The sequence below is a fragment of the Pelophylax lessonae genome (genome assembly GCF_965119305.1).
Source record: "Pelophylax lessonae genome assembly, chromosome: 8".
Lineage (NCBI taxonomy): Eukaryota > Metazoa > Chordata > Amphibia > Anura > Ranidae > Pelophylax > Pelophylax lessonae.
In genome coordinates this window covers 37465950-37482859 of record NC_138775.1, presented here as the reverse complement: position 1 = coordinate 37482859, position 16910 = coordinate 37465950, and the positions used below count along the sequence as shown (strand labels likewise).

The following is a 16910-nucleotide window of genomic DNA, read 5'->3' as shown; positions in this document are numbered from 1 at the left end:
AGTGTTTTTACACCGAGGAGAATGACAGGTGGCTTGTTTACACAAGCTGCCTGACATTCTCCCTCTCCCCCGCCGATCGCCGAGTGACCGGCGGACATCAGGTCCACTGGTCACACGCGCGGGGGGGTCCGTGACCGCGCGGGAGCGCGCCTCCGCTGGCGCTCGCTCGCTTTCCAGAGCCTCACAGGCGAGCGACGTAGACCTACGTCACTCTGCCTGTGAGGGGCTGACTGCCGCAGTAAATATACTGTGAGCAGTCGGCAAGCGGTTAAAAGTCTACAGCAGGGGTGTCATACTCAATTTAATCTTGGGCCGCATCAGCATTATGATTGCCCTCTCAAGGGCCGGTTGTATCTGTAAGTCTAGATGTCCAGAGCATCCCCTACCCTTACATCAGTCATCAGGAGCCTCTCCACCATCAGATATTGAGTCCCCCACTCTCCCTTACATCACAGTGCACCCCCCTTATGTTGTGCTGCTGCTGGGAAGAAGCTGTTGGCATTGCTGGAAAGCAGAAAGTTCAGGGTCTGGAGGAGGACCAGAGGGCTGGAGCATCTCCTGCAGCTGCAAGGGCCACGTGAAATGGCCTGGAGGGCCGGTTTCGGCCCGCGGGCCTTGTGTTTGACACATGTGGTCTACAGGTTAAACCAGAACAAAAACTCTCTCAGGCTACGTTCATATGTTGGCGTAGCGGATCACGGGCAGAATCACTGCGATTCTACCCGCGATCCGGAAATCATTGCAAATCGCAGGACGCCTGTGCGATGCCCGTGATTTGCAATGGCACCCCAAACGCTGTGCGATTTTGCTGCGATTTCCGCCTGCTGAATCGCGGTAACATCGCGCAAACAGAATCGCGGGACGCATGACGCCCAAACGCATGACGCCCAAAAAGGTACAGGAGCTTCTTTTGTGGGTCATGCGTCCCACGATTCTGTTGGCGCTATAGACGGGAAGAGGGAGAGTGGGAGGGGGGCCGAGTTGCTGCACCATGAGCCTCTGGTTTGTTCTTGCCCCCTGGGCTGAAAGTTGCCAGTCTGCCCCTGCTTGCAACAAAAGGAAGGCGCCCCCCCCCATCCCTACTGTAAATCATTGTGCCTAGGGCAGCCAACCCCCTCGCCCACCCCTACTGAAATACACCTGGGTTTTATATACAGCACAGTGATGATGTCACATGGACGCTTTTATTTCAGCAACTCACGAGTCCTAAAAGACGGAATGTTCTGATTCCTGCAGAAACCTACTTCTCTTTAGGGCCAGTAGAAAGGATCATTTTCTTTATTGACTAATAGGTTTATTTTCCTTAAGAAAAGAAAAGCATCCACCCTGACGTTCTGCTCTGAGTTTCGGTGCTGCCAGCATCTTTGGCAGAGGAAATGTTAACGGAGAAATTCTATCTGGGATTTTAGGAGCTGCGACTCATCCTTTCGGGACGGACCGCCTCAGCCAAGAGGGTATCGGGTGCCGCACATTACAAGGGTGTCTGGAGGAGTCATAGGCTGGAGCAGCTTGGCCCGGCTCCACTTCACACCCCTCCCAATAAACGTATTTTTGTCCTCTAAGTTCACTCAACCAGCCCAAAAAACCTCCAGCCGCGAGGAGCAGAGAAAATAAACGATCGTCGGAATGCGAAAGGCGAGTCCACAGTGTAAGAGCGGCGAAACCTCTTATGGGTTGCAGACTAGAAAGGACACTTTCTAGTGGGCGCCTCTGTTTGATCACTCCACTGATCCCTGCTAAGCAGATGGATGACAGGTCCGTCTCCGCTCACCATGCAGAGCAGACACAGACATAAGTAAGTAGCTCTATGCTCCTCTGCAGCCTTCCTGCTTCAGGGTCCCATTTACACTTCTATGTTGCATGAACCACCTTTAGGGCTCTTTCACGTGGTCCGCCTCCGTAGGCGGATCCGTGCTGCTCAGCGGAGATCGATCCGCGATCCCCGCTGAGCCGGCGGATGACAGCTCCGTCTCAGCTTGCAGTGCGGATAGGGAGGTGTCACAGCCCCCGCTGCCCTCTATGGGGGATCGGATGAGAGCGGACCGCCTGTCCGCTCTCATCAGATCCGATCCGATACCTGAACGGATGGAAAAATAGGGTTTCCATCCGTCCAGATTTCAAGCACAGGATCGGATGCGGATGGCAGCGGGTGTCAGCGGAGGTGTCTCCGCTGACACCCGCTGCCCCATAGAGCTGCATGGAGGATCCGATCAGATCAGATTTTAGGCGGATCTGATCGGACCGCCCGTGTGAAAGAGCCCTTAAGCGTAACTCCACTTTTGTTGAGAAAAAAACATTCCCCTCTGGGTGATCTCTGTACATTACAAGGATTTTAACAATCTTTATAGCAGATTCCTACCTTTTGTTATTCTGAAGAAATCCTTGTTTGTTCCTCTGTGCTGAGTGGGTCAAATGGGAGTGGTTTCATAATTATCTATCAGCTGTGCAGCTTCAGAGCACTAATCAGGAAATCTGCTGGGCCTGCATCCCTTTAGACGTGTTCCTATTAGGAGTGTCTCACCAAAAATGACATTTTTGTTGCAGGGGATGCCAGAAATCTGACTTGTATCTTAGGCAGACTTCTGGGAAAATTGGTGAGCCAATCACACAAGCAGGAAATGATGTTTCTGGGGTGTGGTCAGTATACATTCTGTGTACAGAACACCTCCAGGTAGCCATATTGCATTGCATTTTCAGAAAATACAACAGCTGCAGATTGAAAAGGAAAGGTCATTTTTAATAACATTCAATTACAATATGATTTGTGTCGCAATTGTATACGCTATATTGTTTTTTCTTAGTTTGATATTTTTTTCCTTTTGAAAGTGGAGTTACCCTTTAAGGACCAGGCCTATTTCTGACACGTTTACAAGTTCAAATCAGTATTTTTTGCTAGAAAATGACTTAGAACCCCCAAACATTATATATATATATATATTTTTTTTTTTTTAAGCAAAGACTCTGGAGAATAAAATGGGGGTCGTTGCAATATTTTTTGTCATGCGGTATTTGCCCAGCGGTCTTTCAAACGCAGTTTTTAAGAAAAAATACACTTCACTGAATTTAAATAAATGAAATAGTAAAGTTAGCCCAGTTTTTTTGTATATTGTGAAAAATGATATCATGCCGAGTAATTAGATACCTAACATGTTACGGTTTAAAATTACGTACACTCATGGAATGGCGACAAACTACAGTACTTAAAAATCTCCATAGGCGACACTTTAAAAAAAATATTAAAAGTTACCAGTTTAGAGTTACAGAGGAGGTATTTTGCTAGAATTATTGCTCTCGCTCTGAAGATCGTGGCGATAGCTCACATGTGTGATTTGAACACCGTTTACATTTGCAGGCGCGACTTACGTATGCGTTTTCTTTGGTGCGCGAGATCACAGGGGCGGGGGTGCTTTACCATTTTTTTTCCTATTTTTTAAAATTTATTATAACCACTGTTTTTAAAAAAAAAAAAAAAAATATGATCACTTTAATTATTGTTGTACCAAGCAATGTAAACATCCCTTGTGACAGTGATAGGCAGTGACCGGTACTGTTTATGGAGGGATTTGGGGTCTAAAAGACCCCAAACACCTCCTCTGCACTTCAAAGCATTCAAAATGTTGAAATCTGAATTTTTGAATACTGACAGTTTTTTTTAAACTGACGCCATTGGCAGCCGGGAAAACCGAAAGTGATGTTGTGACGCCGCTTCTGGGTTTCATGATCAGAGACCCGATTGAACCTGATCATTCAAGACTCTAACCAGCTGGCGGACGTGCCGGCTGGTTGCTTTGGTCTCCCGGTGTGACAAGAGACCCGGGCAGAGCGGCAGGAGGCGGCGATAACGTCCCCTCCCGTTCGCTGGATAACGGCTGAGTGGCTGCTGAGCCGCAACGGTTGTTATCCCCAGAAAGCCGGCTCTAAAAAAACGGCACTGGGGTGATGCCTCTAGCTGCAGGCATCACCCCGATACAACCACTTCTTCATGCCGACCTACAGGTACATCAGCTTGGTTGTAAACCCTTACATATACCCAGTGCAGTGACTGGCCTCAGATGATACACAGAGATATAACAAATCCTCCTACATACGTTGTACCGGTTTATCTGCAGTCTTCTCTTCTTTACATCTGTTCAAAGTCCAGAATTTATAAAGCTTGTCTGAGCTGTCTGAAAAAAGGGGGCAGAGAGCTGAAGTTACCTTCTGCAGAGCTTAGTGAGGAGACTTCTGAGAGCTGATTGGAGGGAAGGGACACACCCCTCTTCACACAGCACACAGGAACAGAGCTAAGGCTGTCAATCACAGGCTGGGTGCTGGAGCTCCCTCCCCTGTCACCATTTTTCTCCTGGTGTCAGGAAAACTTGCCAGAAGTGATTCATGCTGATAGCAGAGAAATGAAGCAGCAGACAGAAATGACACTTAGTACTCTGAATTTAGACAAGTACACACTATAGAGGGATATGCTTTGCTCTTATTTTACAACCACTTTAATTTGAGTTGCATGCAGGGGCCGACTGGCAACTTTAGGCCCAGAGGGCAAGTACAAACCAGAGGCCCATGGTGCCTCTTCCCACTCTCCCTCTTCCTGGCCTCCTCCTGACCCCCATTCCAGGCTGAAGCTCTGCTCCAGGTGCTCTCTACTCACTGGCCGAATCCAGGTTCTGGACCTGGCCACCAGGGTGGAGCTGAGGTTGGGGCTGGCCAGGGGAGGAGAGTCTCCAGTGGGGCATGGAACCGGCCTCAGCTCAGACGCAGTTTACACCATCTATGTTAGGGGGGGCTGCGCTCTGTCCTTGTCTTCATTCCACACTCAGTAGGTCAGCAGTGGGGACTTTTTACTTCTCTTTACCAGGAATCCTTTAGGCATGTCTGTGGAAGAAGTCTTTTTTACAGGACATCAGAGCGGCCCAGGGGGCAATTGAAGGGGGACAGTTCCACCCAATGACACCATTGATGGGGCACAGTTCCACCCAATGACACCAATGATGGGGCACAATTCCTCCCAATGACACCAGTGAAGGGGCACAATTCCTCCCAATGACACCATTGATGGGGCACAGTTCCACCCAATGACACCAATGATGGGGCACAATGCCTCCCAATGACACCAGTGAAGGGGCACAATTCCTCCCAATGACACCAGTGAAGGGGCACAATTCCTCCCAATGACACCAGTGAAGGGGCACAATTCCTCCCAATGACACCAGTGAAGGGGCACAATTCCTCCCAATGACACCATTGATGGGGCACAGTTCCACCCAATGACACCAATGATGGGGCACAATGCCTCCCAATGACACCAGTGAAGGGGCACAATTCCTCCCAATGACACCAGTGATGGGGCACAGTTCCTCCCAATGACACCAGTGATGGGGCACAGTTCCTCCCAATGACATCAGTGATGGGGCTCAGTTTCTCCCAATGACACCAGTGAGGGGGCACAGTTCCTCCCTATGACACCAGTGATGGGGCACAGTTCCTCCCAATGACACCAGTGATGGGGCACAGTTCCTCCCAATGACACCAGTGATGGGGCACAATTCCTCCCAATGACACCAGTGATGGGGCACAGTTCCTCCCAATGACACCAGTGATGGGGCACAATTCCTCCCAATGACATCAGCGATGGGGCACAATTCCTCCCAATGACATCAGCGATGGGGCACAGTTTCTCCCAATGACACCAGTGATGGGGCACAGTTCCTCCCAATGACACCAGTGATGGGGCACAGTTCCTCCCAATGACACCAGTGATGGGGCACAGTTTCTCCCAATGACACCAGTAATGGGGCACAGTTCCTCCCAATGACACCAGTAATGGGGCACAGTTCCTCCCAATGACACCAGTGATGGGGCACAGTTCCATCCAATGACACCAGTGATGGGGCACAGTTCCTCCCAATGACACCAGTGATGGGGCACAGTTCCTCCCAATGACACCAGTGATGGGGCACAGTTCCTCCCAATGACACCAGTGATGGGGCACAATTCCTCCCAATGACACCAGTGATGGGGCACAGTTCCTCCCAATGACACCAGTGATGGGGCACAATTCCTCCCAATGACATCAGCGATGGGGCACAATTCCTCCCAATGACATCAGCGATGGGGCACAGTTCCTCCCAATGACACCAGTGATGGGGCACAGTTCCTCCCAATGACACCAGTGATGGGGCACAGTTCCTCCCAATGACACCAGTGATGGGGCACAGTTTCTCCCAATGACACCAGTAATGGGGCACAGTTCCTCCCAATGACACCAGTAATGGGGCACAGTTCCTCCCAATGACACCAGTGATGGGGCACAGTTCCATCCAATGACACCAGTGATGGGGCACAGTTCCTCCCAATGACACCAGTGATGGGGCCATTGTTTACTCCAACTGATGCCAGAACATTTTCTACTCCCACTGACCACAGCCTGGGCCCCATAAAGTCTGAAGAATAGTAAACTGGTCCTTTGTTTAGAAAGCTTGGAGACCCCTGCTTTAAATGGATATGCTTGTAAATACCCGGTCTCGGTTGGCTGGCAGTGGTCTCATGGGATGTATTGTATATGTATAATTCTGCAGTGTCTCTCCTCTGTGTTTTTATAGCTGTACACATGCTTTTTGACACTGAACTTAAGGCATGTGCTGTACAAAAATCCTTTCTTTTCAATAAAGGCACTGAAACCACAAGGTAATAGAAGGAACATTTTTTATCACAAAGCGCACTGATCTTACATTTTCCTGGAAATATTAGAAATAAACTCGATATATGTTATCTGCTAAAGAGAATTTTCCTTCCGTTTTGCTGAGTTATAGAAATCCTGTGACTGCCTGTTTGCTGATGCCGAAGAAAAAAACAAGGTATTCAGTGTTTTGTGCTGGAATATCTGAACAGTTCCATCAATATTAATTCTGGTTCCAATGTACCGATCGCTGATGTATGAAATTAAGAAGTCACATGACTTGTCCCCAGTGTCTCTGACCAGTGTCCCTTAAACCTTTTTTCATAAAATTCCTCCTATAACTATTGTAGAGCTGCACAATTCTGGATAAAATAAGAATCACAATTTTTTTTGCTTAGAATAAAGATCACGATTCTATCACGATTCTCGGCGTAACTTCATCTTTTACGTTATACAAAAAAAATTGGGCTTTTTTTAAAATTCATTTAGAGCCCATTCAGACTAGCGCGACACGACTTTGGGGGGCGACCTGTGAAGTCGCGTGCACCGCGACTTCGGCGCGACTTGCAGAGACTTCACATAATGGAAGTCTATGCAAGTCGCCTCCAGATCGCTCCAAAGTAGTACAGGACCCTTTTTCTAAGTCGGAGCGACTTGTGTCGCTCCTATTCGAACGGGTCCTGTGCTAATCAATGGACCGCGACCGAGCGCGACTTGTCAGGCTGACAAGTCGCCTGACAAGTCGCGCTAATGTGAATGGGCTCTTAAGGGTATTTTTTCCCAAAGAACTGCGTTTGAAAGACTTCTGAGAAAATACAGTGTGACATAAAAGATTGCAACGATCGCCATTTTATTCTCTAGGGTCTCTGGGGGTTCTAAGTAATTTTCTACAAAAAATACTGATTTTAACTTGTAAGCAACAAATGTCAGAAAAAGGCTTAGGCCCCTTTCACACATGCGGACCGTTCAGATCCGCCTGTCAGTTTTTCAGGCGGATCTGAACGGATGCCCCATGCATCTCTATGGGGCATCGGATGTCAGCGGAGACATGTCCGCTGACATCCGATCCGATCCTGTCTTCATTTACAGATGGAAGTTCATTCCTTTGATCTAAAAGAATGAAATGATACATTGTAAAACATTGTGTTTATAGTTATCTAGCAGCCTTAACAATGTTGATAAACATTTGCTGGAAGCTCTTTTTTTTCTTGACAGCTGCCTGTGAGTGAGCAGAGAACTGCTCTGTAGGAATTGAGGACATGCCGTTTTAGGATTGTGAGGGGTCACAATTTTTTAATAATTAATCGGGCAGCTCTAAACTATTGTAAGGCTCCATGTACACGGGACGCTGGAAATGGCCGTTTAGGAGCAGTTGGGCGTTTTTTTCAGAAGCCCCTGAACCCATCTACATTTTATCTTATCTGTCCATGTACACAGGGTCGTTTACAGTCATTTGCAGGCAGTTGCGTTCAGGGACTGTTTTTAGAACGCAATTATTTGCGTTCGAACGTGTGTTTCCCGGCATTTCAAACGCACAAACGCGTCTGAACGCGATGACCCGCGTTTAGCGTTCGCGTTTTTCCATTTTAAAGGGGAATAATTTTTTTGACCTCTAGGAACGCTTCTAAACGCAAACGCCCGCAAACGCTGCTAAACGCCCGCTAAACGCGGGTACAAACGCGACCGAACGGACGTTTCAAACGTCCTAAAAATTCCAGCATTCAAAGGGACTTTTAACAACGTCCCGTGTACATGGAGCCTAAGACAGAGTAGACAAGCCCACTTTATGCACTTGCAAGGGCAGTTTCAAATTTGTCTGCAGCGCCTCCTGCTGGTGAACTTTGTTATTGCATTTTGTCTATTCAGACATACAATATATTACCAAAAGTATTGGGACGCCTGCCTTTACACACACATGAACTTTAATCACATCCCAGTCTTAGTCCATAGTTCAATATTAAGTTGGCCCACCTCCTGCAGCTATAACAGCTTCAACTCTTCTGGGAAGGCTGTCCACAAGGTTTAGGAGTGTGTCTATGGTAATGTTTGACCATTCTTCCAAAAGCGCCTTTGTGAGGTCAGGCACTGATGTTGGACGAGAAGGCCTGGCTCGCAGTCTCTGCTCTAATTCATCCCAAATGTGTTCTATGGGGTTGACATGGATGAGTGAGTTTGGGGTGGAAGAACTTGACTGGCCTGCACAGAGTCCTCACCTCAACCCGACGGAACACCTTTGGAATGAATTAGAGCGGAGACTGCAAGCCAGGCCTTCTCTCCAACATCAGTGCCTGACCTCACAAATGCGCTCCTGGAAAAACAGTCAAACATTCCCATAGACACATGCCTAAACCTTGTGGACAGCCTTCCCAGAAGAGTTAAAGCTGTTATAGCTGCAGACTTCATTTTGCTTTACTGCCTTCTGGGCTACTTAAAGAGGAAGTAAACCCTCCTCAGGAAGTTGTACCTATAGGTAAGCCTATATTAAGGCTTACCTATAGGTACTGTAAATATCTCCTAAACTTGCACCGTTTAGGAGATATTTACCTTTAATTGAGCCAGTGACGTCACTGGCGCATGCGCTCTGAAGGAACGGCTGATCGTGCCGTTCCTTCAGAGCCCCGTGCCGTGACCGTCGGCTCCCGCGCGCGTGCGCGGGAGTGACGTCACCGCGGCTCCGGCCAATCAGATGGCCGGATGCCGCGATCCCGGAAGACGGGCGACATGTCATGTCGCCCGTCATACAGGTAAGAGAGCGGCACGGCGGGGGCTCGTTCTAAGGTAAGTATTTCATAATGAGCTAGTATGCGATGCATACTAGCTCATTATGTCTTTCTCTTGCAGGTTGTAAAAAAAAAAAAAAAATTTAAAACGAGTTTACAACCTCTTTAACTGTTTGTTGGATGGGGTGGCCACCTGCCTGCCTGAGAAGTGTGGCAGGGACATGTCTATGGTATTGAGGATGTCCCTTAAAGTGTATGCATTGCATACTCTATACAAAACAAACAAAAATAAGTTTTGGGTAGAGATACACTTTAGTTTGCTAGATCAGCAAGAAGGTGTTTGGGCATTTCACAGTTTTGTGGCTCCAGTGATGGCTAGTTAGAGTAATGGCACACTCTCATGACTTTTTCTGAGGTTTCGTTGTGATTGGCTGCCAGGGAATGCTAAAAATCGCTGCCCCCTAGAACGGGGGTCTGCAAATTTTTTACATAAAGGGCCAGTGTACCATCCTTTAGACTTTAGGGGGACCAGACTGTGGCCAGTTGGAGTAGAAAACGCCCCAGTATCAGTGGGAGTAGACAGTGTCTCAAGTTTGGTGGTCATTGGGAGTAAAAATATTTAATAGCACCTGCTGTAAGTAGGGGGGAGGAATAATGCCCTTTGGTATCAGCAGAATGAATAGTGCCCCATCATTAGTATCAGTGGAAAGACAAGTGCTCCATCATTGGTATCAACAGAAAGAATAGTGCCCCATCATTGGTATCAATGGGGAGGAATAGTGCCCCATCATTGGTATCAGTGGAGAGGAAAAGTGCCCCATCATTGGTGTCAGTGGAAGGAATAGTGCCCCATCATTGGTGTCAGTGGAAGGAATAGTGCCCCATCATTGGTGTCAGTGGAAGGAATAGTGCCCCATCATTGGTGTCAGTGGAAGGAATAGTGCCCCATCATTGGTGTCAGTGGAAGGAATAGTGCCCCATCATTGGTGTCAGTGGAAGAAATAGTTCCCCAAGGATGGTGTCAGTTGAAGGAAAACTGCCCCATAGTTGGTTTCAGTGGGAAGAATAGTGCCCTATCATTGTGGCAGTGGAAGAAATAGTGCCCCATCATTTGTATGAGTGGGAGGAATAGTTCCCCATTATTGGTATCAGTGGGAGGAATAGTGCCCCAATGTTGGTGTCAGTGGGAGGAATAATGTCCCATTGTGAGTGTCAGTGGAAGGAATAGTGCTCAGTCATTAGTGTCAGTGGAAGGAATAGTGCCCTATGGCTGGTGTCAGTGGGAGGAATAGTGCCCCAATGTTGGTATCAGTGGGAGGAATAGTGTCCCATTGTGAGTGTCAGTGGCAGGAATAGTGCCCCTTCGTTAGTGCCAGTGGAAGGAATAGTGCTCAGTCATTAGTGTCAGTGGAAGGAATAGTGCCCTATGGCTGGTGTCAGTGGGAGGAATAGTGCCCCAATTTTGGTTCAGTGGGAGGAATAATGTCCCATCGTTGGTGTCATTGGGAGGAATAGTGCCCTGTTGCTGGTGTCAGTGGAAGGAATAGTGCCTTATCGCTGGTGTCAGTGAAAGGAATAGTGCCCCATTGTTGGTGTCAGTGGAAGGTATAGTGCCCCATTGTTGGTGTCAGTGGAAGGTATAGTGCCCCATCATGGTGTCAGTGGAAGAAATACTGCACCATCATTAGTGTCAGTGGGAGGAATAGTGCTGGAAGGGCTGCTTAAAAGCAAGCAAAAGGCCAAATCAGGCCCATGGGCCGCAGTTTGGAGACCACAGATCTAGAAGGTCAAAGGATGTACAAACATATAATTACTGCCATATAAAACAGCGGTGCTGTTACAGGCGCACTCTTGTACCTGCGGTGCACACTTTTTTAAAATTATCCTCTGACCTTGTGCTGTCATTAGCTCTTTGTCATCTCTCCCTCCGTAAATCAAACCCTTTATATGTAACAACTGCAGCCCTTGGCTGCCCGCCGTCCATTTTATAATTGAGCTTGGCCTATAAGATAATGAAATTACCATTTGTTAGAGCCCAGGAACTCTTGCATGCCCGGTCTCCTGCGTAACAATTCTCAGTTCTCTATACAGATGCTGCGAGTTGATAAATTCCTCATCAGTTTGATTAGGGATTAAGCCGATTTGTCATTTTTTCAGTGAACGAGCCAATTCTGGAGGGTGAACAGCTTGGATGGCGGTAATTCCGGTATAGGGTTACAGATTAACCACTACTGTCAGGGGGTGACCACCAACAGCTGTGGTGCCCTGTAGAATTTAGGTCATGGAGGGAAAAATGGCAATTTTCTCTGGGAAAGATGCAATTTTTTATCATCCATACAGATATAAAAATTTTTTAAATAATAGAGCTCTGCTTGACTTTTTCTGCTATTAAGCATGTCTCTGACTTCCAGTGATCCCTAAGCTGGGTACAGACAGAAAATTCTACAATACTCTAGAGTTCTTCTTTAAAAGAACATGGTACCAGGTTCCCTAGGTAACTGGTTTTCATGTTATCACTCACACGTAACAATACCTTCATGGTAGGTGTCTTCACTGAAGCCCACTGGTCTGCAAACTGTGGTCGGGGGGCCCTCTGCTGTCTTATCTCTGGCTCTTGGGGCATTATTCCTCCAACTGCTACTGACACCATGGATGAGGCACCATTTTTCCCATTGATACCAATGATGGGGCACTATTCTTCCCTTTGATACCAATGATGGGGCACTATTCTTCCCATTGATACCAATGATGGGGCACTATTCTTCCCAATGATACCAATGATGGGGCACTATTCTTCCCAATGATACCAATGATGGGGCACTATTCTTCCCATTGATACCAATGATGGGGCACTATTCTTCCCTTTGATACCAATGATGGGGCACTATTCTTCCCATTGATACCAATGATGGGGCACTATTCTTCCCATTGATACCAATGATGGGGCAATATTCCTCACTGACACGAATGATGCACTATTTCTTCCAAAGACACGAATCCTGGGGTAACATTCCTCCAAAGATGGGGCACTATTTCTTCTACTGGCACCAATAGGGCACTATTTCTCCCTTAGATACCAATGATGGGGCAGTATCCCTCCCACTGATACCAACGATGGAGCACTATTTCTCCCATTGATACCAATGATGAGGCACTATTGCTCCCACTGACACCAATGATGGGGCACTATTCCTTCCATTGATACCAACGATAGGGCACTATTCCTTCCACTGGCACCAACGATGGGGCATGATTCTTTTCATTGATATTATTAATGGGGCACTAGTCCTCACTGACACCAATGATGCACTATTTCTTCCACTGATACTAATATTGGGGCGCTATTTCTCCCACTGATACCAATGATGGGGCACTATCTCTTCCACTGACCCCAATGATAGGGCACTATTCTTCCCATTGATATCAATGATGGGGCACTATTCCTCACTGACACCAATGATGCACTATTTCTTCCACTGGTATTATTAATGGGGCACTATTCCTTCTACTGATACCAGTGATGGAGCACTATTCTTCCCATTGATACCAATGATGGGGCATTATTCCTCACTGACACCAATGATGCACTATTTCTTCCACTGATACCAATGATGGGGCACTATTGTATGTGGACAATATCTGCTTACCCTGAAGTTTAGCTTTAAGTATTTAAGTGTAACTCCAGCCTATTTTCTCCCTTTTTTTTAGAGTCGATATGGAACCTCTGTCAGTGTGCGTGTTGGGGGAGGTTATTCCTTTAAAGCTAAACCCTTTCCTAGCTTGACAGATCTGCATAGTTGAAGAGATTTTAACATTTAATCCCAAAGTTACTAACATTGCTGCATACAATGCTTGGAGTGTTCTGCTATAGGGTCCCTAAGAGGATCAGGTCTGGAAGAAAGTCTTATTTGATGCATTGAATGGTACGCTTATTACTATACATTTTCCAGCACTATTACTATATATTGCACTACATGAGTCATCCTGACCCCGCTCAGCGAGTGTAATGTGCGGCTTGAGCTTTACATGGAATTAATCAAGTTTAGACATTTAAAGAATGGTTACTGTGAGAAAAAGCTTTATTTTACTCTAAACCTTAAATGGGGCACTTTGTAAAAGCTTACCCACCAATTTTCTGTGAAAACAGAGATCATCTGTATTTTGGTGCAAGAGTTTTATTATTGGTGTGATAGTACAGCTTTGGTTAGTCATGTAACTCTATACGCAAATTCAATTTATATCATTTTTTTTTCACACTAATGACCTATACACACAATCCGGAAATCATACGAAAAATACCGCTTTCGAAGCGATCGTACGATAATCTGATCCATAGGTATATACAGCCTATTGTATTAGGGTGTGAATACCGAAGCTCAAACACAGAGCAACAGAGGCCGTCACATGTCACAGCCGTGATGCTATGTTTCGCAGCCATGGCAAAATTTAGAGAGTGCAAATGTGACTGGGTCCTAATTTTTTTTTTTTTATTATTTTTTTACATTTTATTTTATTTTTTTTTATTTGATTTTTTTTTATATTTTTTACTTTTTTTAAGTTTTTACATTTTGTTTTCGATTTTTATTCATTTTTTTAAATTTTTTAACTGCCCTTTTGGGGGCTTTGGTGAAATATCAGGGCCCTAAACAGACCCCTGATATTTTACATTTAAGATGCTAGAACTGATCCCCCTGAAGCTCAGCCAGAGGGAGGGAGGGAGAGGAGGAGAAGTTGGCAGCGCTGCCAACTTAAGGTTTTACTTACAAGAGGGACCATTGAGAGTTATGGAAATGCATTTGCAGAAATGGATATAATGTTTTATCATATGCCTTTATTTTATTATTTTATTTTGGTAGCACTTTGTCATGTATGTACTAACATGGCTCATTCCCATTTGTGTCTTTCAGCTTGCACAGTACATACAAGGAAGATCGGATCTCAGGCACTTTATCAAGGACAAATGGTAAGAAGTCCATGTGGTTATTAGTGTTTGTTGTTTTTCATCTACCAGGACCTTTTTTTTTCATGTCCACCTGGGATACTGCTATTGTCCCCACATATATACACCTTGACAGCTATATGTTTCTGCTATATGAGAACTTGGGCATTTTCTGAACGTCTCTCAAATCCTGTAGATGCAATTTGTTCCTAAAAACAGGAATGCTGTGACTGCTTCCATAGCAGGTAAGCTTTGGTTTATCTGCGACAGGGAAGAATAATTCATAATTTAAAGGTTTTCTAGAATGCCTAGTTCTCTTCCAGGAGGAGTTGTGCAGGACTATCTCATAGTGCACAATGGATATTATGTGTTTGGCTCATTGAGTCAATCTGTCAATCTTCTGCTTCTCTCATCTTCATTCTTCTTCTAACTTCTCACTTCTCACTTCTATCTTATTCTCCCTTCTTTCTTTTATCACTCTCTCCCCTTTTCTCACATCTTCTCTCTTCTTCTCAGTTCTTCTTCCCTCTTCTCTCTTCTCCTCCCTTTTCCCCCTTCTCTTTTTCTCACTTCTCTCTTCTTCTCAGTTCTTCTTCCCTCTTCTTCTCCATTTTCCTCCCTTCTCTCTTCTTCTCTCTTCCTCTCACTTTTTCTCCCCTCTTCTGTCTTCTTCTGTATTCTCTATTCCCCCCTTCTTCTACATTCTTCTCACTTTTTCTCCATTCTTTTCTTTCCTTCTCCCTTCTCTCTTCTTCTCCCTTCTCTCTTCTCCCTTCTACCTTCTTCTCTCTTCTTCAACCTTCTTCACTCTTCTCCTCTCTTCTTCACCCTTCTCCTCTCTTCTTCACCCTTCTCCTCTCTTCTTCACCCTTCTTCTCTCTTCTTCACCCTTCTCCTCTCTTCTTCATCCTTCTTCTCTCTTCTTCATCCTTCTCCTCTCTTCTTCACCCTTCTCCTCTCTTCTTCACCCTTCTTCTCTCTTCTTCACCCTTCTTCTCTCTTCTTCACCCTTCTTCTCTCTTCTTCACCCTTCTCCTCTCTTCTTCACTCTTCTTCACCCTTCTCCTCTCTTCTTCAACCTTCTCCTCTCTTCTTCACCCTTCGCCTCTCTTCTTCACTCTTCTTCTCTCTTCTTCACCCTTCTCCTCTCTTCTTCACCCTTCTCCTCTCTTCTTCATCCTTCTCCTCTCTTCTTAACCCTTCTTCTCTCTTCTTCACCCTTCTCCTCTCTTCTTCACTCTTCTTCACCCTTCTCCTCTCTTCTTCACCCTTCTCCTCTCTTCTTCACCCTTCTTCTCTCTTCTTCACCCTTCTCCTCTCTTCTTCACCCTTCTTCTCTCTTCTTCACCCTTCTCCTCTCTTCTTCACCCTTCTCCTCTCTTCTTCACTCTTCTCCTCTCTTCTTCACTCTTCTTCTCTCTTCTTCACCCTTCTCCTCTCTTCTTCACCCTTCTTCTCTCTTCTTCACCCTTCTTCTCTCTTCTTCACCCTTCTTCTCTCTTCTTCACCCTTCTTCTCTCTTCTTCACCCTTCTTCACCCTTCTTCTCTCCTATTCACTCTTCTTCTCTCTTTATCTCCCTTCTTCTGTGCAAAGTGCCTTGGCTCCAAGCACCTTCACTGTGACTGTGGATGTTCAGATGTACAGATGTATAAGGCTGGTCACAGTAAATATATAGTGCGTATATACCTATAAAACAGTCACACCTTGCACTACTAGGTATACTAGTTCTTAAAGCATTCGTCAAGATGTATGAGCTATAAAACAGCATGGGGCTGCAGAATGTGGGGTAGTGAGGGATGCAGAGGCTGCAGAATGTGGGGTAGTGAGGGATGCAGAGGCTGCAGAATGTGGGGTAGTGAGGGATGCAGAGGCTGCAGAATGTGGGGTAGTGAGGGATGCAGAGGCTGCAGAATGTGGGGTAGTGAGGGATGCAGAGGCTGCAGAATGTGGGGTAGTGAGGGATGCAGGAGCTGCAGAATATGGAGTAGTAGAAATCACTCTTCAGAGAGCATTTGAAAGGCGGTGAGAAGCCTTTGTATCGCCTCCTAACCCCCAACTTTAACCCCTTGATCGCTACACTAGGCACCACAACCACTTGCATTGCACACAGTTGCGGAGCATTTGAAGAGCGCCCCCATTCAATTGAATAGGTTGCATTCAGCTGGCACTATGACCGCCAAAAGTGACAGGGGGTATAATTCCTTCCGAGATGCATCACAGCCACAACATGTGTATGCCCTGACTGCTGCCTGTTGCAGCCAAAGGGGGTAGGGGTTAGGGGGTGGTAAAAGTGCTGCCTAATCAGGGGAGTTTTACCATGCTGGGACTTCACATGTAAACAAGCCCTTAGAGAAGAGGAAAGTGGAGGAGTGTTCTGTAGTCATGTCATAGGGTGATATTGCTCCATAGATACAGTACAATGACTGAGCGTTGTCACCCTAGGACAGGAAGTGTGTTACTGGCAGGATCACCAGGTGACTATAAATGAAATAAAAAGGACTGTCTTCAATATATTACATTTTGTCTTTGGATTTTATGCATTTAATACACTGAATGAGCAAAGTGCAGGTTTACTTTAA

The 16910-nt window shown here is 46.1% G+C and overlaps 1 protein-coding gene across 3 annotated transcripts in view; it reads left to right on the top strand.

Annotated features, from left to right (window-relative positions):
• PLXNB1 (plexin B1) overlaps positions 1-16910 on the top strand; it is a 356193-nt gene that overhangs the window by 145934 nt on the left and 193349 nt on the right. For 2 of the 3 annotated variants that reach the window (XM_082265197.1, XM_082265195.1), the window contains exon 2: positions 14298-14353. The gene's annotated coding sequence lies outside the window, so the exon portion shown is untranslated. The remainder of the gene's footprint in view (positions 1-14297; positions 14354-16910) is intronic. The other variant, XM_082265196.1, reaches the window with a different exon arrangement.